This window comes from Callithrix jacchus, chromosome 4, assembly GCF_049354715.1.
Source record: "Callithrix jacchus isolate 240 chromosome 4, calJac240_pri, whole genome shotgun sequence".
NCBI lineage: Eukaryota > Metazoa > Chordata > Mammalia > Primates > Cebidae > Callithrix > Callithrix jacchus.
This window is the reverse complement of record NC_133505.1, coordinates 85,412,068-85,433,280: the sequence shown is the minus strand read 5'-3', so window position 1 is coordinate 85,433,280 and position 21,213 is coordinate 85,412,068. Positions and strand designations below refer to the sequence as shown.

Genomic DNA, 21,213 nt, shown 5'->3' with positions numbered 1-21,213 from the left:
CCCGGAAGAGCCCGCGGCCCTGACCCCATCCGTGCGGCGCTTGGGAGGGTGCTGATACCCTGCAGGCGTTCCCCGGAAGCCAGTCGGCGGGCTTTCCTGCACTTTCCGGTTTAACCAGGCTAAATTTTTGCCTGGGAGATAGTCACTCCCGGGAAAACGTCGCCGGTGAGAGGAATACAGGGGCGCGGGAGGCTGCTTCCAGCATCAGAACCTAAAAGATGCACCTTGGGTCTGCCCCTTACTGATCCCACCGCCAATGTTCTCCTTCGTTCCCCGCGATCCTCACAGCCTGGCTTAGGGAGGATGTGGCAAGAAAGGATCTTTCACAGAGCTAGGTTCGGCCCTGCCGCCAGCTCAAAAATTTCGGTGCTTTCTATCCTAGCTTCCGCTTGTGTCCTTCCACTATCCTTAAATGACTCCTTGCTCTGTCTTCAAGCCAAGACCCTCCCTTTTGTCAAAATCCTGAGCAGAACTCACACGCCCATCATGATTGCCCTGCCTGAACTCGCCTTATCAGCCCCCCTCCCTCCGAGCCTGCCCCACTTAAGGGCTCAGGTGTCCTCAGGGGTAAAAACATCTCCCTAGTAATCTTCGCGGTGCGAGGCTCTGCCGCTAAGTGGCTTTGTGGTCCAGGGCAACGGTTACTCCTTGTCTGCAAAACGAAAGGGGATGTGTCTGTTGTGCCAGCCTAATAACATATGTTCTGCGGTAGAACGGGTTGGTTTTGTGTATGTATAGGAATCTAACTGCAGCTGTCACTTGTTAACTCTAAAGCTGTCCTTGGAACCCTCACATTCCCAGCTCTGTATGGCCACCCAGCCAGCATGAGAACCCTTCTCAATCACCTAATGCGTCTTTCTTTGTCAGCTAGCTAGTATTTTTGCTTCAGCAGGGCAAAATGACTTGCTCTACCATGGTTGGCTAATCACTTACCTTCGAAGCATCGCATTTAATGCTGCTTTTTGCCTGGAGAGAGTTTATTATTCCTTTAATTCTCTTTGATCTGTTTGCAGCGTGATCTCAAAGCTTGCATTTGCCTGAAAATACTGTTGCTGGATGACCTCACCCTACCACTTCTTTCTGTACACTCATTTGTGATCTTCATTCTTCTATCTTTAGATACCATCTATATGTTGATGACTCCCAAATGTGTATCACCAGCTGAGCTCTCCTCAACTCCATACTCAAATATCCACTGCCCACTTACTAACATCTTCACTTACATGTCTCATATGCATCTTGAACTCAAAATGTCCAAAACCAAGCCCCTGATCTTCCTCCCCAAACATGTTTTTTACAAAACCTGTAAAAGACAAACTAGTCCCGTTTTTTAGCCCCAAAACCTTTGTGTCATCCCTGACTCCTTATCAAATTCATAAGCAGAATCAGGGCTAGCACAAGAAATTCCTGGACTCCTACCAGTTCTCCCCACCTCTACTGCTACCACATTAGTCCAAGGCATCTTCATGACTTACCTGATGCTACCTGCAGTAGTTTACCGGCTGGTCTCCCTGCTTCCGCCCTTGCTTTACCTAAATTTATTCTCTGACATAGCAAAGTAATCTTAAATCAGATTATGTTGCTACTTTGCTCAAAACCCATCAGTGCTCCCTTTCTAGCTTGGAATAAAACCACAAGTCCTTTGATGGTATGTGGCTATTGAGCACTTGAATGTGTCTAGTGTAACTGGGAACTGAATTTTTAAATCAATTAACCTTAATCAGATTAAATTTAGATTTCAATTTGAAAACTGATACCTAATGGGATTATTTTTAAACTTTTAAAAAATTTTTTTGCTTTCTATTTTCTAAACAGGCATTAGTCATGAATTTATTGGAAGATGTTTATACTTGGAAGAACCTAAGTATATGAATTTACTTTTTTGACTGAAAATTTTGTGAGATCCAGATGCCGATGAAGTACTTCCAGTGAAAGTGTCTGAGTATGAAATGTGAGGTACTGTTAAGTATAAAATACACTGTGGCTTTGAAGGCTGAATAAGAAAACGTAATAAACATTGATAATTTAAAAAACATTAAAATGATATTTTTGCTATATTGAGTTAAATAGAATACATTATTAAAATTAATACCACCCCATCACAGACCAGATGAGATGAAGGAGACATGACAGTTAAATAACTGTGACATCATAAACTGGATCCTGAAACAAGAGGTTGCCATTAATGGAAAAATTAGTAAAATTCAAATAAAGTCTGAGGCTTAGTTAATGATAAGGCACCAATTTGGTTTCTTAGTTTTAAAAATGTATCATAGTAATGCAAGATCTTAACAACAGAAAAACTGAAGGAACGGTATACAGCAATCTGTACCATTTAATATCCTTGGAATTTTTTGTAAATTAAAAATTATCCAAAAATTAAAAGTATGAAAATTTAATTTCACATGTTTCGTTTTACACTTTAATATGGCTAATGGGAAATTGAAAATTACATACATGGCTTACATTGTATTTCATTGGACAGCAGTGATCTGTAAAATCCTATAGTTTTAACCTATTTGATGTATTTATTTATCTTATTTTCTGACTCTCCAATCCTTACCCCCACTAGAATACAAACTCCATAATGCAGAAATGTTTGTCTACTTTGTTCATTACTGCATAGAACAGTGCACTGTTCTAAGGCACTTGATAATGTGCCTGCTAAGGCACTTGTAGTGCGCGGTTGTAGGCACTTGATAAATGTTAGCTAAATACCAACATTTACAACCATTACAGTATTTAAGAATCCTATTGTATTTAACATGTTTGTATACTTCTTGCAATACAACGGCTCATTTGGCTTAAAATCAACTGCACCTGACAGTGAGTAAACTTGTTCATATTCAGAGTGAAGCCTTTCACAAAGCAATAAAATTAGCATAAGATTATGACTTATTTTAAGTTTATAAGTTTCCCATTTTTATCATATAAATGAATGTTTGGACCATTTAACTTTGTCATTATCATCATGTCACATTTTTGCTAGTCTTTGACTTTTCTGTCGCACAGCTGTCTTCCTTATTTATTTGTTTATGTATTTATATATTTATTTTAATCCCCTGCAAGGAATTTCTTATTCAATTATTGAGGCCATAGTTATACAAGCTCACTAAGGCCCAAACTTTGATTTTAGATATTATACATGGATTTACTTTGTATATATGCAAAAGTTAAATTTCTGATGAATAATATAAACCCAGTTCTTACAGCATGCAATCAGTTGCTTTATGGTGATTTATTCTGGATTAAACATTACTAGTATATGCTGATTTTAGTGCATTTAGGAGTGATGTGAGCCCATAAGAACATTGAGACTTGTATGAATACTATTAGGAAAGCTAACTATGACAATGAACCAGGACATGCCCAAAAGAAAAGAAAATAATGCCACAGAGAGCTAACAACGTAACTCATAGACAAAAAAAAAACAGCAATGGCAGCTTAGATTATGTTCTACAAATGAAGGCAGCAGTGACAAGTTAGGAACATTACTTGGACATCAAGTATTACTTAATTATCCAGGCAACAAATTATGATAATGAATAACAGAACAAAAGTAGGATTCTCAGTTCCTTTTTTCTTTTTTCTCCAATATGAAGAATAGTAGTAAGACTTACAATCTTAAAAATAAATATAGGACAGGTTATATAAGAAAAACATTTAAATTCCATCCAAATTATCTGACACAAATGAATTTTTTTTTTTCCTTTTTTGAGATAGAATCTGGCCCTGTCACCCAAGCTGGAGTACAGTGGTGTGATCTTTTTTATTTATTTATTTATTTTTATTGCATTTCAGGTTTTGAGGTACATGTGCAGAACATGCAAGATAGTTGCATAGGTACACACGTGGCAGTGTGATTTGCTGCCTTCCTCCCCTTCACCCATATCTGGCATTTCTCCCCATGCTATCTCTCCCCAACTCCCCCTCTGTGCTGTCCCTCCCCTATTCCCCCCAACAGACCCCAGTGCTCCCCTCCCTGTGTCCATGTGTTCTCATGGTTCAACACCCACCTATGAGTGAGAACATGCGGTATTTCATTTTCTGTTCTTGTGTCAGTTTGCTGAGAATGATGTTCTCCAGGTTCACCCATGTCCCTACAAAGGACACGAACTCATCGTTTTTGATTGCTGCATAATATTCCATGGTGTATATGTGCCACATTTTCCCAGTCCAGTCTATCATCGATGGGCATTTGGGTTGGTTCCAGGTCTTTGCTATTGTAAACAGTGCTGCAATGAACATTCGTGTTCATGTGTCCTTATAGTAGAACGATTTATAGTCCGTTGGATATATACCCAGTAATGGGATTGCTGGGTCAAATGGAATTTCTATTTCTAGGTCCTTGAGGAATGGCCACACTGTCTTCCACAATGGTTGAACTAATTTACACTCCCACCAGCAGTGTAAAACTGTTCCTATTTCTCCAGCATCTGCTGTCTCCAGATTTTTTAATGATTGCATTCTAACTGGCATGAGATGGTATCTCAATGCAGTTTTGGTTTGCATTTCTCTAATGACCAGTGATCATGAGAATTTTTTCTTATGTTTGTTGGCCTCATGTATGTCTTCTTTTGTAAAGTATCTGTTCATATGCTTTACCCATTTTTGAATGGGCTTGTTTTTTTTTTTTTTCTTGTTAATCTGTTTCAGTTCTTTGTAAATTCTGGATATCAGCCCTTTGTCAGATGTGTAAACTGCAAAAATTTTTTCCCATTCTGTTGGTTGTCGATTCACTCTAATGACTGTTTCTTTTGCTGTGCAGAAGCTGTGGTGTTTGATTAGATCCATTTGTCTATTTTGGCTTTTGTTGCCAATGCTTTTGGTGTTTTGTTCATGAAGTCCTTGCCTACTCCTATGTCCTGAATGGTTTTGCCTAGATTTTCTTCTTGGGTTTTTATGGTGCCGGGTCTTATGTTTAAGTCTTTAATCCATCTGGAGTTAATTTTAGTGTAAGGTGTCAGGAAGGAGTCCAGTTTCTGCTTTCTGCACATGGCTAGCCAGTTTTCCCAACGCCATTTATTAAACATGGAATCCTTTCCCCATTGCTTGTTTTTGTCAGGTTTGTCAAAGATTGGAGGGTTCTAGATATGTTGTGTTGCCTCTGATGCCTCTGTTCTGTTCCATTGGTCTATATCTCTTTTTTGGTACCAGTACCATGCTGTTTTGATTACTGTAGCCTTGTAGTATAGTTTGAAGTCCGGTAGTGTGATGCCTCCCGCTGTGTTCTTTTTGTTTAGAATTGACTTGGCTATGCAGGTTCTCCTTTGGTTCCATATGAAGTTTAAGGTGGTTTTTTCCAGTTCTGTGAAGAAGGTCATTGGTAGCTTGACGGGGATAGCACTGAATCTGTAAATTACTTTGGGCAGTATGGCCATTTTCACAATATTGATTCTTCCTTACCATGAACATGGAATGTTTCTCCATCTGTTTGTGTCCTCTCTTATTTTGTTGAGCAGTGGTTTGTAGTTCTCCTTGAAGAGGTCCTTTATGTTCCTTGTTAGTTGTATTCCTAGGTATTTTATTCTCTTTGTAGCAATTCTGAATGGCAGTTCGTTCTTAATTTGGCTCTCTTTAAGTCTGTTATTGGTGTATAGGAATGCTTGCGATTTTTGCACATTGATTTTATATCCTGAGACTTTGCTGAAGTTACTTATCAGTTTCCGGAGTTTTGGGGCTAAGTATATGGGGTCTTCTAGATATACTATCATGTCGTCTGCAAATAGAGACAATCTGGCTTCCTCCTTTCCTATTTGAATACCCTTTATTTCTTTTTCTTGCCTGATTGCTCTGGCTAGAACTTCCAGTACTATATTGAATAGGAGTGGTGAGAGAGGGCATCCTTGTTTAGTGCCAGATTTCAAAGGGAATGCTTCCAGTTTTTGCCCATTCAGTATGATATTAGCTGTTGGTTTGTTGTAAATAGCTTTTATTATTTTGAGATACGTTCTGTCAATACCGAGTTTATTGAGGGTTTTTAGCATAAAGGGCTTTTGAATTTTGTCAAAGGCCTTCTCTCCCTCAATTGAGATAATCATGTGGTTTTTGTTTTTGGTTCTGTTCATGCGGTGAATTACATTTATAGACTTGCGTAGGTTGAACCAGCCTTGCATCCCCGGGATGAATCCTACTTGATCATGATGGATAAGCTTTTTGAGGTGCTGCTGCAATCGGCTTGCCAGTATTTTTATTGAAGATTTTTGCATCTATGTTCATCACAGATATTGGCCTGAAGTTTTCTTTCCTTGTTGAGTCTCTGCCAGGTTTTGGTATCAGGATGATATTGGTCTCATAAAATGATTTGGGAAGGATTCCCTCTCTTTGGATTATTTGTAATAGTATCAGAAGGAATAGTAAAAGTTCTTTGTGTGTCTGGTAGAATTTGGCTGTGAACCCATCTGGACCTGGGCTTATTTTTGTGTGGTAGGCTCTTAATTGCTGCCTGAACTTCAGATCTTGTTATCGGTCTATTCATAGTTTCGACTTCTTCCTGGTTTAGGCTTGGGAGGACACAAGTGTCCAAGAATTTATCCATTTCTTCCAGGTTTACTAGTTTATGTGCATAGAGTTGTTTGTAATATTCCCTGATGATGGTTTGAATTTCTGTGGAATCTGTGGTGATTTCCCCTTTATCATTTTTTATTGCATCGATTTGGTTATTCTCTTTTCTTTTTAATCAATCTGGCTAGTGGTCTGTCTATTTTGTTGATCTTTTCAAAAAACCACTCTTGGATTCATGGATTTTTTGAAGGGTTTTTCGTGTCTCTATCTCCTTCAGTTCTGCTCTGATCTTTGTTATTTCTTGGCTTCTGCTAGGTTTTGAGTTTTTTTGATCTTGCTCCTCCAACTCTTTCAATTTTGACTGTAGGGTATCAATTTTGGATCTCTCCACTCTTCTTATGTGGGCACTTATTGCTATATATTTTCCTCTAGAGATTGCTTTAAATGTGTCCCAGAGATTCTGGTATGTTGTGTCTTCGTTCTCGTTGGTTTCAAAGAACTTCTTTATTTCTGCCTTCATTTCATTGTTTATCCCGTCAACATTCAAGAGCCAGTTGTTCAGTTTCCATGAAGCTGTGCCGTTCTGAGTTAGTTTCTGAATTCTGAGTTCTAGCTTGATTGCACTGTGGTCTGAGAGACTGTTTGTTATGATTTCAGTTCTTTTGCATTTGCTGAGGAGTGCTTTACTTCCAATTTTGTGGTCAATTTTAGAGTAGGTATGATGTGGTGCTGAGAAGAATGTGTATTCTGTGGATTTGGGGTGGAGAATTCTGTAAATGTCTAACAAGTTTGCTTGTTCCAGGTCTGAGTTCAAGACCTGGATATCCTTGTTAATTTTGTGTCTGGTTGATCTGTCTAGTATTGACTGTGGAGTGTTAAAGTCTCCCACTATTACTGTGTGGGAGTCTAAGTCTCTTTGTAAGTCATTAAGAACTTGCCTTATATATCTGGGTGCTCCTGTATTGGGTCCATATATATTTAGGATCATTAGCTCTTCTTGTTGTATTGATCCTTTTACCATTATGTAATGGCCTTCTTTGTCTCTTTTGATCTTTGTTGATTTAAAGTCTATTTTATCAGAGATGAGAATTGCAACTCCTGCTTTTTTTTGCTTTCCATTTGCTTGGTAAATCTTCCTCCATCCCTTTATTTTGAGCCTTTGTGTATCCTTGCATGTGAGATGGCTTTCCTGGATACAGCACACCGATGGCTTTTGGCTTTTTATACAATTTGCCAGTCTGTGTCTTTTGATTGGTGCATTTAGCCCATTTACATTTAGGGTTAATATTTTTATGTGTGAATTTGATACTGCCATTTTGATGCTAGCTGACTGTTTTGCCCATTAGTTGATGCAGATTCTTCATTTTATTGATGCTCTTTAGCATTTGGTATGTTTTTGGAATGGCTGGTACTGGTTGTTCCTTTCTATGTGTAGTGCCTCTTTCAGGAACTCTTGTAAAGCAGGCCTGGTGGTGACAAAATCTCTGAGTACTTGCTTGCTTGCAAAGGATTTTATTTTTCCTTCACTTACGAAGCTCAGTTTGGCTGGATATGAAATTCTAGGTTGAAAGTTCTTTTCTTTAAGGATGTTGAATATTGGCCCCCAAACTCTTCTGGCTTGTAGAGTTTCTGCCAAGAGATCTGCTGTGAGTCTGATGGGCTTCCCCTTGTGGGTGACCCGACCTTTCTCTCTGGCTGTCCTTAGCACTTTCTCCTTCATTTCAGCTCTGGTGAATCTGACGATTATGTGCCTTGGGGTTGCTCTTCTTGCGGAATATCTTTGTGATGTTCTCTGTATTTCCTGGACTTGAAATATTGGCCTGCCTTGCTATGTTGGGGAAGTTTTCCTGGATCATATCCTGAAGAGTATTTTCCAGCTTGGATTCATTCTCTTCGTCACATTCTGGTACACCTATCAAATGTAGATTAGGTCTCTTCACATAGTCCCACATTTCTTGGAGACTTTATTCATTCCTTTTTGTGCTTTTTTCTCTAATCTTGCCTTCTTGTTTTATTTCATTGAGTTGATCATCGACCTCTGATATCCTTTCTTCTGCTTGGTCAATTCGGCTGTTGTAACTTGTGCATACTTCGTGAAGTTCTCGTATTGTGTTTTTTAGCTCCATCAATTCACTCATATTCCTCTCTAAGTTGTCCATTCTTGTTATCATTTCATCAAATCTTTTTTCAAAGTTCTTAGTTTCTTTGCATTGAGTTAGAACATGTTCATTTAGCTCATGGAAGTTTCTCATTACCCACCTTCTGAAGTCTGATTCTGTCATTTCATCACACTCATCTCTGTCCAGCTTTGTTCCCTTGCTGGTAAGGAGTTGTGATCCCTTGTAGGAGGTGAGGTGTTCTGGTTTTGGGTGTTTTCCTCCTTTTTGCGTTGGTTTCTTCCCATCTTTTGGATTTATCCACATGTCATCTGTGTGGTTGCTGATTTTCAGATTGGGTCTCTGAGTGGACACCCAGATTGTTGATGATGAAGTATTTCTGTTTCTTAGTTTTCCTTCTAACAGTCTTGCCCCTCTGCTTTAGGACTGCTGAGGTCAACTCCAGGCCCTGCTTGCCTGGGGGTCACCTGCAGCAGCTGCAGAACAGTAACGGTTGCTACCAGTTTCTTCATCTGCTATCTTTGTCCCAGAATGATGCCCGCCAAATGTCAGTCTGATCAGTCCTTTGTGAGGTGACTCTTTGGATATACGGGGGCCAGAGAGCTGCTTGAGGAGACAGTCTCTTCTTTATAGGAGCTCAAGTGCTAAGCTGTGAGCTCCATTGTTCATTCAGAGCTGCTAGGCAGGTACGTTTAAGTCTGCTGCAGCAGAACTCATAAACCCCTCTTTTTTCCCCAGGTGCTCTGTCCCAAGAGTTAGGGCTTTATATATGAGTATCCATTGCATTGCTGCCTTTTTTTTTTTTTTTTCAGGGCTGTCCTGCCCAGCAAGGAGGCAGCCTAGTCACTGCCTGCAGAGGCTTTGCTGAGCTGCTGTGGGGTCTCTGCTGCTGCTGGCTCTGCCCTGCTGCCGTGTGTATTTCCCTACAGTCCTGTTTTTATGGGTGTGGTTAGAACTGCCTTGGCTATGTTGGCCCGCCTCTGTAATGGCGGACTCGCTCTGTTATTGCGGGTTGCCTCGGCAACAGCAGGTTGTCTCGGCAATGGCAGGCTGCATCAGCAATGACAGACTACCTCTGTAGGGGTGGAGTGCCTCAGTAATGGCGGATGCCCCTCCCCCACAGAGCTGGACCGTCCTGGGTTTAGCTGTGCTTGCCGTGAAACTCTCAACCCTGAGCGTTTCCAACTGCCTTTTTTGTTTGTTTGTTTTTGTGGCACCCGCCGAGCCTGATCACCTGGCTCCCTGCCTCAGAGCCCTTTTTTTTTTAAGTTGAATGGTTGATTCTCTCCCAGGTGTTCCAGTCGCCTGCTGAAAGGGCACCAGGATCTGTGTGATTTTCCATCTGGCAACCCACTGTGCCGGCTGAAATAATGTTGCTGCCCAGGAATCACCTGGCCTGGCTTTATGTTTCAGTCCCATTTAATCAGATGAATGGGCTGATCTGCCTTCCTGGATCTCCAATTGCCAGTTTAACAGGGCAACCAGACCAGTGTATTTTGTATGGAGAGCTGCTGCGCTGTGGCGCCAGCCGAAACAGCTGTGCTGGCCGAAACAGCTGTGCCAGCCAAAACAGCTGTGCCAGCCAAAACAGCTGTGCTGGTTACCTGTGGGGCTCCTCCACCTGGGAATCTCCTGGTCTGTGGGCAATAAAGATCCGTCTGGAAATGCGGCGTCCACTCACCCTCTGCGTTTTCACTGGGAGCTGCAATCCTGAGCTGCTCCTACAGTGCCATCTTGAACCTTCTCCCCCAGTGGTGTGATCTTGCTCACTGCAACTTCTACCTCCTGAACTCAAGCCATCCTTCTACCTGAGACTCCCAAGTAACTGGTACTACAGGTGCATGCCACCATGCTGGACTAATTATTGTATTTTTTGTAGAGACAGGGGTTCACCATGTTGCCCAGGCTGGTCTCAAACTCTGGAGCTCAAGCAATGCACCCGCCTTGGCCACCCAAAATGCAGGGATGACTTGTAATGGTCTGTGACTACCATCACACCTGGCCATAATTTTTAAAAAATTTATCCATATGTTTTTATTTTATGGAATATAGAAAGAGCCTCACATAATTGGTTAATATACCAAAATATCCTGAAGAAAATAAGCAGGATATTGAAAAATGTACAATATAATCCCTGAAACATTGTTGGCAATCTCTGAAAAGTCATAATAAGTAGAACCAAGATAGCCAGAAATGGACAAGTATTACCTTTTTGGAAAAGGTAGAATTTGGAAGCTATTAATTTCTATAATCTCAATGCAGATTTTAGACCAATTCTGGAATCAATTACAGAACTGTTTGGAAGCAAAGATCTCTAGACACCAACATGATTTCATTAAGAGCAGGCCACATAGAACATACTAAGTTCTGATTTTGACTGTTTCTATATTTAGAAAAGGGAAGGCCATAAATACAGAATATCTTAACTTTGGCATGCCTGCTGGAAGTCTAGATAAAATGCTTCAAAGTTTAATCCTAGATTTTATATCACAGTTCTTTAGAGAGCTCTGACAATAATATTGTTCTTTTAACCATCAGAGATAAATAGTTTTTGACACATTTCTTGGCAATGGGCTCAACATACAAGCTATCAAGGCAGGCCTAGATAGTTCAGAGTAGCTAAAAACCAAAACATCTCTGCCAAAAACTACACAATGAAGAAATGAGATGTCATTGAAATAATTTGCCTCATCATTAGAGTAAGGCCTCTAACTGCACAGCACTACCACTCTATTCTACATTCTTCATGCCCCAGGTCACAGATCTGGATAAGAGGACCGAAAGTAAAACAAGAAAGAGCAACAGAAAATAAACATGTAACATAAAATGCTCTCCTGTGATGTGCTCTCTTACGAGATAAGTTGGGCCGGGTGCAGTGGCTCAAGTCTGTAATCCCAGCACTTTGGGAGGCCGAGGCGGGTGGATCACGAGGTCAAGAGATCGAGACCATCTGGTCAACATGGTGAAACCCTGTCTCTACTAAAAATACAAAAAATTAGCTGGGCATGGTGGCACGTGCCTGTAGTCCCAGCTACTCAGGAGGCTGAGGCAGGAGAATTGCCTGAACCCAGGAGGCGGAGGTTGCGGTGAGCCGAGATCGCGTCATTGCACTCCAGCCTGGGTAACAAGAGCGAAACTCTGTCTCAAAAAAAAAAAAAGAGATAAGTTGATATCCCTTTTTGTTAGCCCAGTTTTGCATTGCTATAAAGGAATACCTGAGGCTGGGTAATTTATAAAGAAAAGAGATTTAATTGGATTATGGTTCCATAAGCTTTATGAGAAGCATGGTGCCAACATCTGCTAAGCTTCTAGTGTGGGCCTCAGGAAGCTTAGAATCATGGTGGAAGATAATGAGAAGCCAGAAAGGCACATGGAGGGAGTGGAAGCAAGACAGAGAAAGGACACATCCCAGACTCTTTTAAACAACTAGATTTCACATGAACTGAGTAGGAACTCACACATCACCAAGGGTATGGCACTAAGCCATTTAAAAGAGACCTGCCCCTGTGATCCCCAGCATTGGGGATCATGTTTTAACATGAGATTTGAAGGAGACAACATCCAAACTATATCATTCTGCCCCTAGTTACAAGTCTCTTGTCCTTCTTATATTAGAAAATACAATTATCCTCTTCTCAGTAGTCCCCCAAAGTCTTAATTCCAGCATTACCTTCAATCAAAAGTCCAACATCCAAAGTCTCACCTGAGATTCCAGGACAAGCTCCTTCCAACTATGAGCCTGTAAAATCAAAACAAGTTATTTACTTTCAATACACAAGAGTGGTACAGACATTGTGTGGACATTCTCATTCCAAATGAGGGAAATCAGCCAAAAGAAAGAAGCAGCTGGCCTCACACAAATCTAAAATGCCATAGGGCACACACTGCATCTTAAAGCTCTAAAAGAATCTCCTTTGACTCCATGTCTCACATCCAGGGCACACTGGTACAAGCAATGGGCTCCCAAGGCTCTGGGCAGCTCTGACCCTGTGGTTTTGCAGAGTGCAGCCACCCACAGTCACTCTGATGGCGTTGAGACCTGCAACTTTTCCAGGCTCTGGATGCAAGCTGCCAGTAGCTCCACCATTCAGAGGTCTGGTGTATGGCAGCCCCCTTCCCACAGCTCCACTAGGCAGTTCCCTGGTGAGGACCCTTAGCATTGCCCTAGTAGAGTTCCTCTGTGGAGATTCTGCCCCTGTGGCAGGCTTCTGTCTGGGCACTCAGGCTTTCTGATGCATTCCCTGGAGTCTAGGTGGTAGCTACCAAGCCTTCTGCACTCTTCCATTCTGCATACCTGTACAGATAAGACCATGTGGAAACTGAAAAGGTTTACAGCTTGTCACCTACAGAGTAGTGGGCTGAGCTATACCTGGGATCCTTTGAGCTGAGGCTGAAGACAGAATGGCTGGGATGTGGGGAGCAGTATCCTGAAGCTGAGCAGGGCAGTGGTGTCCTGACCCTGGCCCTGGCCCCTGAAACATTCTTTCTTCTAGGCTTCTGTGTTAGGCCATTCTTGCATTGCTATAAAGAAATACCTGAGACTGAGCAATTTATAAGAACATAGGTTTAATTGGCTCACAGTTCAGCAGGCTGTACAGGAAACATAGTGCCAGTATCTGTTACTGGGCAGGCCTCAGGAAGCTTTTACTTGTGGTGAGAGGTGAAGCAGGGGCAGATGCTTCACATGGAAAAAGCAGGAGCAAGAGAGAGAGAGAGTGGGGAGGGAGGTGCCATATATTTTTAAATTACAAGATCTTTCCAGAACTCACTATTGCGAAGACAGCACCAAGCCATGAGGGATCCGTCCCTATGACCCAAACACCTCCCACCAGTCCCCACCTCCAGCATTGGAGATTACAATTCTACATGAGATTTGGGCAGGGATAGATATCAAAACTATGTTGGCCTCTGAGCCTGTGATGGTAGAGACTGTTCTGAAGATTTCTGAAAAGACTTTGAAGCCTTTTTCTTCTTGTATTGGATAGTAGCACTTGGCTCCTTTTTAGTCCCGCTAATTTCTCTAGCAAGTGGTTGCTCCATAGCTTGCTTGTATTCCTCACCTGAAAATGCTTTTTCTTTCTCTGCCACATGACCAGGCTGAAAATTTTCCAAACTTTCATGCTCTGCTTCCCTTTTGTCTATTTTTAAATTTTCATTATATTTTATTTTATTTTTGAGATAGAGTCTTGCTGTATCACCTAGGTTGGAGTGCAGTGGTACACTCTTGGCTCCCTGCAACCTATTCCTCCTGGGCTCAAGCAATCCTCCTGCCTCAGCCTCCCAAGTAGCTGGGATCACAGGCATGCCACCATGCCCAGCTATTTTTTTGTATTTTTGTAGAGACGGGGTTTCACTGTGTTGCCCAGGTTGGTCTTGAACTCCTGAGCTCAAGCAATCTGCCCACCTTAGCCTCCCAGAGTTCTAGGATTATAGGTGTAAGCCACCGTGCCTGGCCTCTGTTTCCCTTTTAACTGTAAGTCCCAACTTTATTAAGTCATTTGTTTTTTTGGTCCTGTATCTGATCATAAATTGCTGGAAGCAGCCAGCCTCTTTAATATTTTGGTGCATTTATATTTGTTCTGCCAGATATTCTATTAAGTTCAAACTTCCACAGCTCCCGAGGACATGAATACAAGGCAGCCAAGTTCATTGTTAAGGCATAACATGGGTGACCTTTACACCAGTTTTCAATAACTTCCTCATTTCCAAGAGACCTCCTCAGCACGGCCTCTACCATCCCTATCTCTATCAACATTTTGATCACAATCATTTAACCAGTCTCTAAGAATTCAAAATTGTCCCTCATCTTTGTGTCTTCTTCTGAGCCCTGCAAACTCTTCTAACCTCTCTGCTCTTTGTCCTGTCCCAAAGCCACTTCCACATTTTCAGGTGTCTTCATAGCAACACTCCAGTCCTGGTACCAATTTTCTGTGTTAGGCTATTTTTGCATTGCTATGAAAGAATATTTGAGGCTGTGTAATTTGTAAATAAAAGAGGGCTAGGCACGGTGGCTCACACTTGCAATCCTAGCTCTTTGGGAGGCCCAGGCTGGCCAATTGCCTGAGGTCAGAAATTTGAGGCCAGCCTGGCTAACATGGTGACACCCCATGTCTACTAAAAATACAAAAAATAGCTGGGCTTGGTGGCACATACCTGTAGTCCCGGCTCCTTGGGAGGGTAAGGCAGGTGAATTGCTTGAATCCAGGAGGCAGAGGTTGCAGTGAGCTGAGATTGTGCCACTGCACTCCATTCTGAGCAATAGAGCAAGACTCCATCTAAAAAAAAAAAACAACAAAGAGAGAGAGAGAGAAAGAAAAGAAAGGAAAGAAAGAAAGAAGGAAGGAAGGAAGGAAGGAAGGAAGGAAGGAAGGAAGGAAGGAAGGAAGGAAGGAGGGAAGGAGAGAGAAAGAAAAGAGAAAAAAGAGTTTTAATTGGCTCATGGTTCTGCAGGCTGTATGAAACGTATGGTGCCAACATCTGCTTGGTTTCCAGTGGGGACCTCAGGAAACTTCCAATCATGGTGGATGGTGATGGGGAGCCAGCATGTCACATGGCAAGAGCATGAGCAAGAGAGAGAAGCAGAGGTTCTGGTCTCTTTTAAATAGTTGATCTCACATGAACTTACTGAGCCGTAACTCACTTATCACCAGGGGTATGGCATTAAGCCATTTATTGGCCCCATGATCCAATATTTCCCACTAGGCCTCACCTTCAACATTGGGAATAACATTTCAGCATGATATTTGGAGAAAACAAACATTCAAACCATATAACCCTTTTTGGTTTACCTAGAGTAATCAAAATTTCAGATGAACCAAACAGACGTGGAAAGAAATGTCTCTTTGGGGTAAAGATATATATTAGTCAGCTCAAGCTACCATAACAAAATATTACAGACTGGGTGACTAAAAAAAGATAAATTTATTTTCTCACAGTTCTGGAAGCTGGAAACCCAAGGTCAAGGTGCCAGCAGGGCTAGTTTTTGGCAAGGCCTTTCTGCTTGGCTTGCAGATGGCAATTTCTTTCCATGTCCTCATGTGTCCTTTTTTTCTGTCACAGTGGAAAGTGAGAGATGTGTCTGGTGCCTCTTTCTCTTTTTTACAAGGTCACTAGTCCTTTTGGACTAGGGCCCCACTTTTATGACCTCATTTAATCTTAATTTCCTCCTTATAGGTCTTAACTTGAAATAGAGGCATATTGGGGTTAGGGCTTCAACACAGGAATTTTGGGGAGACACACTCAGTCTATAAACAAGATATGTCTAGGGAGAGTAATAGAATAAGTCTAGTATCTGAGTGCTGACTGTTCGTAAATAACATTTATTAGCTAATGATAAGTGCTATGCAGATGCAGATAGTGCATGGCCCAAGAATGTACCAGAAATCTAACAAACCTGAAAAGGAAACAATTCAAATGTACCCCTCTGGTCCTGATTTTAATACCATCCTCAAAACTTCTCTCGTTTTGGTCCTAAATTAATACTGAGTTCTTTTAATTCATTTTTCTACGTTCCTTGACTCCACATACATTTCTCCTTTTCTCTGTAATTACTCTGATGACACCATCATAATCTCATCCTCACAAGAATGATAGCAATGCTTCTCCAATTTGTCTTTTCACATTTGCTCTTATGTGCCTTCAAATTATCTTTTAAAAGTATAAATCAGACGAAGTCTTTGGTGGTTTCCTATTGTTTAAGCCTGATATTCTTAATTCAGGTTATGAGGCTGTATATGATCCGGTTCTTACCTCCTTCTTGAGCCGTATTTTACAGCAGTCTTCCACCACTATTCACTATTCACTATGCTTTAGCACTTAGTAGCTACACTGAACTTGTGGTTCCTCCAACAAGCATCTTTTCTACATGCAGTTCCTTCTACCTGGGATAATCTTCCGCATTCTCCAGTGCCTTCTAGTTCCTTTGTTCTTCAACAAGTCTTTATTTCAGGTCTTTTCCTCAGAGAGCATGCACTAGGTTAGGTTTCCCTCATTACACTGTCTTTGCACATTTGACTCTGGATCTTAGAAAAAGATCCAAGGCCTAGAGTTTAGATACTTAAGTTTTCACCATAATTCTTGACCACATCACTACTTTTCTGGACTTCCTTGTGCCGTCAAGTGTATGAAGGACCAAATATCAAGTGTACGAAGGACCAAAACTATTTGTAGAGTCAAAGGTATTTTGGAGAGTAAACTCTCTCAGATTCTCAGTGCTGACAAACCAAAACCTGTAGCTGGAGATTCAATGGGGGACAGTCACCAATGGAGTCACTCAGAGTTTTACAGTATTTTTCTAGCACGTTGGGGTTAAAACAAAGAAGTACATAATTTTGCATAGTCGCACATGTGGTAGGGTAGGGAGAACAGAAGGACAGTGTGTAAAAAACTGACTAGGCTAGTTTTGTGGTTGAAGTAATAAGCCATATGTTTTAGGTTTGTTCCTTAAATAATAAGCCATACGTTTGCTGTTTGTTCCTTAATAATGCATGTCAATTTAATAGTATCTTTTTGGAAGAAGAAAATGAATATATATATTATGCACAATAGGGAAATGATCCAAGATGGCCGATCGCTAACATCCCGGGATTGCAGCTCTCAGTGAAGGCGCGGAGAACTAGAGGACGCCACACTTTCAGACAAATTCTGGTCGCTCACGGAGCAGAAGATCCCCAGTGGAGGAAACACACGGGTCGCCAGTGCGACTCTCATGGCTGGCGTAGTGGTTCCACCGGCACCTAGGCACGGCAGCTCTCGGAGCAGAGTAAACAGGTTCGGAGGACCTGCATGGGCCCCCAGCACAACACCAGAGCCCAGCGCAGCGGCTGTGATGGCACCTCAGTGCAGCAGCACTCGGCGCAGAGTAAAAGGGACCGGTTCCCCTTCTGACCAAGGTTTGGAGCCCCAGGAAGGCAGAGTCGCCTACTACGGACACAAGAAGGAAGCCTGACAGGAGAATCCTGGGAAGAAAAGCACCATCAGTTTTAACGCCGCTGCTCTGGCCCTGGGAACTAACAACCTGGACGCCCACTCAAGAGACCTAATCTGAAAGTTGGTAAATTCAAAGACGATAGAAGGATAAATTTACAATGACGGGAAGAAACCAGTGTAAAAAAGCTGAGAATACTCAAAATCAGAATGCCTCTCCCTCTAAAGATGATCACAGTTCCACATCGACAATGGAACAAGGCTTGATGGAGAACGAGCCCATCCCAATGACAGAAGTACTCTTCAAGGAATGGATAATAACAAACTTTGGTGAGTTAAAAAGAACATGTTGCAGCCCAATGTAAAGAAACTAGGAACTTTGAAAAAAGGTTTGATGAAATCCTATTGAGAAAACTTAGAGAGGAGTATGAGTGAATTAATGGAACTGAAGAATACAATACAGGAACTCCGAGAAGTATGCACAGGTTTAAACACTCGAATTGTTCAAGCAGAAGAAGGGATATCAGAGGTCAAAGTCCAACTTAATGAAATAAAACGTGAAGAAAAGATTAGAGAAAAAAAAATAAAAAGGAATGAGCAAAGTCTCCAAGAAATGTGGGACTATGTGAAAAGACCAAATTTACGTTTGATAGGTGTACCTGAATGCGACGGAGAGAATGAATCCAAGCTGGAAGATACCCTTCAGGATATTATTCAGGAAAATTTTCCTAAACTAGCAAAGCAGGTTAATATTCAACCCCAGGTAATACAGAGAACACCACAAAGATATTCCTCAAGAAGAGCAACCCCAAGGCACATAATCGTTAGATTCACCAGGGTTGAAACGAAGGAGAAAATACTAAGGGCAGCCAGAGAGAAAGGTCAGGTTACCCACAAAGGCAAGCCTATCAGACTTACAGCAGATCTCTCAGCAGAAACTCTACAAGCCAGAAGAGAGTGGGGGCCAATATTCAACATCCTCAAAGAACAGAACCTTCAGCCCAGAATTTCATATCCAGCCAAACTAAACTTCACAACTGAAGGAAAAATAAAATCTTTTATGAACAAGCAAGTACTCAGAGATTTTATTATCACCAGGCCTGCTTTACAAGAGCTCTGAAAGAAGCATCACACACAGAAAGAAACAACCAATATTAGCCTTTCTAAAAATATACCAAAAAGTAAAGAGCACCAACATAAAGAAGAATTTACACCAACGAATGGATAAAACAGCCAGTTAACATCAAATGGCAGTAACCCTAAATTTAAATCGACTAAATCCCCCAATCAAAAGACACAGCCAAAACCCAATGGCATGTTACATCCAGACCTGTTTCACATGCAAGGATACACAAAGACTCAAAACAAAGGTATGGAGAAAGATTTACCAACCAAATGGAGAGCAAAAATAAATAATAAATAAATAAAAAGCAGGAGTCGCAAATCTCGTATTGGATAAAATAGATTTTAAAGCAACAAAGATACATACAGTGGTAAAAGGATCAATGCAACAAGAGCTAACGATCCTAACACCCAGATACATAGAGACTTAGACTCAATGAGTCAGAAAATTAATAAGGATATCAAGGACTCAAACTCAGATCCGGAACAAGTAAACTTAATAAATATTTATAGAGCTCCCCACTTCAAATACACAAAATATACATTCTTGTCAATACCTCATCACACCTACTCATAAGCTTAAATGAAACATTGATTGGCCATTATTAATACCCAATTTTTTTCAGAATAAAGCAATATTTCCATTTACTCTCCCTCTTTCTCTTCCTCTCCTTTACTTATGTTTTTTTCTTTCCTTCTCTCAAAAAAAGAAATCAACTTGTAAACCTCTAGATCCAGGTCGGCAATGTCTCTCTCATTGCTTGATTTCCTTCCTTCCCTTCCCTTCCGTTCCCTCCCTCCCTCTCCCCTTCTTCCCTGCCTTCTTTCCTTCATCCCTTCCTTCCTCCCTACGGTCCTCCTTCCCTCCCTTCCTGCCTTCCTCCCAAAAAAAAAATATATATATATATTATGCACAATTAAAAAAAGTTTTATTCAGGAATTGTACACAACAAACTATACGTATTTAAACTGCATGATTTGATAAGTTTTGACATGTATACAGCCATAAAACTAAAACCACAATCATGATAGTGAACATATCCATCCCCTCAAATGTTGCTTTGTGCCCCTTTGTTATCTCTCCCTCCCAAGTGATCCTCTCCCTTGTGCCTCCAGGAAGCCACTAGGCTGCTGTTAAAATACATTAGCTTATGTTTGCTATAATTTCATATAAATGGAATCACACAATATGTATTCTTTTTTGTATGGTTCTTTCACTCAGCATAATTACTTTGAGACTCACTGACGGTATTGCATGTATATAGTTCATTCCATTGTATTGCTAAGTAGTATTCTACTCTTTATGGTTATATCACAATCTGTTCATCTATGTACTCTTTATCTGTTGATGTACACTTGGGTTGTTTTCAGTTTGGTGTGATTACAAGTAAAGCTGCTAAGAACATTCATATACATTATTTTAAGGACTATGTTTTCTCTTCTCTTGAGTAAATACCTACAAGTGGAACAGCTGTATCTTCTGCTAGATGTATATGTAACTTTTGAAAAAACTGACAAATTGATCAATACTTTGTATTCTTCAATCCAATCAAGTTGATACACAGTATTAACCATGACAGTTATAATCGGTCTACATTCCATCAACTAGCAGTGCATGAGTTATAGTTCTTCCACATCTTCTCTAACACTTAGTGTGGTAAATCTTTTTAAATTTTAGCTACTCTGTGTGTAGTAGTTCATTTTGGTTTTAATTTACTCTGATTTATTGATTTCTAATTAATCCTATTATTTATGATGTTGAGTATCTTTTCAACAGTTTATTTGTCATGGCATTTTTTGGGGAGGGCAAAGTGTCTATTCAAAACTTTTGCACATTAAAAAAAATTGAGTGTCCCTATTGTAGAGTTTTGAGAGTTCTTTGTGGATACAAAATCTGGATACAAGTCACTATTAGTTATGTGACTTAAACCTTTTTTTTCAGTCTGTGGCTTGTCTTTATGTCTTTTCATTCTTTTAACAGGGTCATTTGAAGAGCATTTTTTTTTTGAAGTCCAAATTTTTCTTTTATAGATCTTAGAAATATTGCTTAATTCAAGCTTGCAAAGATTTTCTTCTATGAATATCATAGTTTCAAATTTTACAATTAGTTTAATGGTCCATTCTAAGTGAATTTTTATAAAGGATATACAGTAATAACCCAATTTATTTTTGCATATGGATATAAAATTGTTCTAATCTCATTTGTTGAAAATTATTTTCTGTGTTGCATTGCTTTTATACCTTTGTTAAAAATAATTTTTCCAAATATATATGTGGGTTTATTTCTGTGCTTTCTATTTTGTTTTTCTGATGTATTTGTCTATCTTTGCAGTAAATTTAGCTGTTTTGATTACTGTGACTTAAAAAAAATCAGTTAATGTTAGCTCTCTAACTTTGCTCCATTCAAAAGAACTGGAGTGGCTGTACTGATATCACAGTAAACTTCAGACCAAAGGAAATTACCATAGTTAGAAAAGTATAATATATGTATTATAGATTGTGTGACTCCATTCAGGCTACTGTAACAAAATGCCATCAACTGAGT

At 40.5% G+C, this 21,213-nt stretch overlaps 1 protein-coding gene and 1 long non-coding RNA gene across 3 annotated transcripts in view; one reads left to right on the top strand and one right to left on the bottom strand.

The window, feature by feature from the left end:
* TTK (TTK protein kinase) overlaps positions 1 to 21,213 on the bottom strand; it is a 119,822-nt gene that overhangs the window by 48,292 nt on the left and 50,317 nt on the right. For both annotated transcript variants that reach the window (XM_035297701.3, XM_035297703.3), the window contains exons 3-4: positions 14,775 to 14,896; positions 12,325 to 12,360 (exon numbers count right to left, since the gene is read on the bottom strand). The gene's annotated coding sequence lies outside the window, so the exon portion shown is untranslated. The remainder of the gene's footprint in view (positions 1 to 12,324; positions 12,361 to 14,774; positions 14,897 to 21,213) is intronic.
* LOC128931949 (uncharacterized) lies at positions 22 to 19,571 on the top strand. Its single transcript, XR_008481092.2, has 3 exons — positions 22 to 165; positions 1,816 to 1,956; positions 17,169 to 19,571. It is a non-coding gene; the product is annotated as an uncharacterized LOC128931949 (long non-coding RNA).